The sequence below is a fragment of the Pteropus vampyrus genome, unplaced genomic scaffold (genome assembly GCF_000151845.1).
Source record: "Pteropus vampyrus isolate Shadow unplaced genomic scaffold, Pvam_2.0 Scaffold1000008967, whole genome shotgun sequence".
Taxonomy (NCBI): Eukaryota; Metazoa; Chordata; class Mammalia; order Chiroptera; family Pteropodidae; genus Pteropus; species Pteropus vampyrus.
Window position 1 is genome coordinate 1 of NW_011923369.1, and position 1262 is coordinate 1262.

The 1262-nt window shown below is 70.4% G+C and overlaps 1 pseudogene; it reads left to right on the forward strand.

The window, feature by feature from the left end:
- The first annotated feature begins 564 nt into the window (after positions 1 to 564).
- LOC105311765 lies at positions 565 to 1254 on the forward strand (annotated as a pseudogene).
- Positions 1255 to 1262: the final 8 nt, after the last annotated feature.

Below are 1262 nucleotides of genomic sequence, written 5' to 3' on the forward strand. Positions count from 1 at the left end.
CGAAGCCGCGGCTGGACCTGGAGTCCAGCTTCCTACCCTGAACCGGCGGCCTCCCTCCGTGCCCGCTCTTCGTTTCAAGGCGTGCGTGGGTTAGATGTGGAGGCTGCTCACGGAGGAGACAGCTGGAGGAGGGACGGCCGTGTGTTTCCCGCCCCTGACTTGCGGCCGTGGAGGGAAAGCCGTGTGCTTGCGAAGCCTGCGAGCGGCTCCGGCGGGTTCCCAGGACGCGCGTGGGGAAGGAAGCGCTTCGTGACGGGGGCGGGGTGGCTGCTCCTAAGTCGTGGAGAGAGCCGTTAGGTACAGGCGACTAACCAGCCACTGCCGCCCGGAGAGGGGGGCTTCGTGGCGGCCTCACGGGCGTGTGTAAATTTAGAGCGGCCGGCGGCAGCCCCCGGCCCTGGGCGGCAGAGGTCGGCGAGGAGGTCGCTGCGCTGCGCTGTGCTGCGCCGCGAGGGGCGGCGTTCCGGCTGCACACGCGTCCTGGAGCCTGGAGCCGGCGCGCGGTTGCCGAGGCCGGTTCTGCGGCGGGCGTGGCCCTGTCGCCGCGCGGGCCGCCGGGACCTGCGGCGTCACTGCCAGCGCAGCGGCGCGCAGTCTGTTGGGAGTTGGCCGACGCGCCCTGGTCGTCCCGGCAGGCATGGCCGCCCCGCTGAAGCTGGAGCAGGACGTGCGGGGGAAAGTGGACTCGTTCCGGGCCCGCATCGCGCAGGAGGCGGAGGACCTGGTGTCCACCTTCTTCCCCCAGAAGCTGTGGGAGCTGGACAGCTGCGTGCAGGAGCTCCGCCTGCAAGACCTGTCGCGGATCCGCTCGGTGCCGGCCATGGAGCCGCTCGCTGTCCCGGCCACCGCGGGCGACGGGCCCAGCCGCGACCCCACGGGCAAAGGGGCCGCGCTGCTGCCCGGCGGCCCGGGCCCGCTGCTGCGCAGCAACCAGCACCTGGTGGAGCTGATCGAGCGCGTGAAGCCCGAGATCGAGCTGCTGCGGGAGAAGTGCAGCACCCTGCGCATGTGGGTGCAGCTGCTCATCCCCAAGTGGAGGACGGCAACAACTTCGGGGTGTCCATCCAGGAGGACACGGTGGACCGGCTCTGGACCGTGGAGAGCACCGCGGCCTCCTACCTGCGCCGCTTCTCCACCTACTACAACACCCGGGCCAAGCTGGTGTCCAAGATCGTCAAGTACCCGCAGTGGAGGACTACCGCCGCACGGTGACCGAGTGAACGAGAACGAGTACCTGAGCGTGCGCCAGATCCTGCTGCACG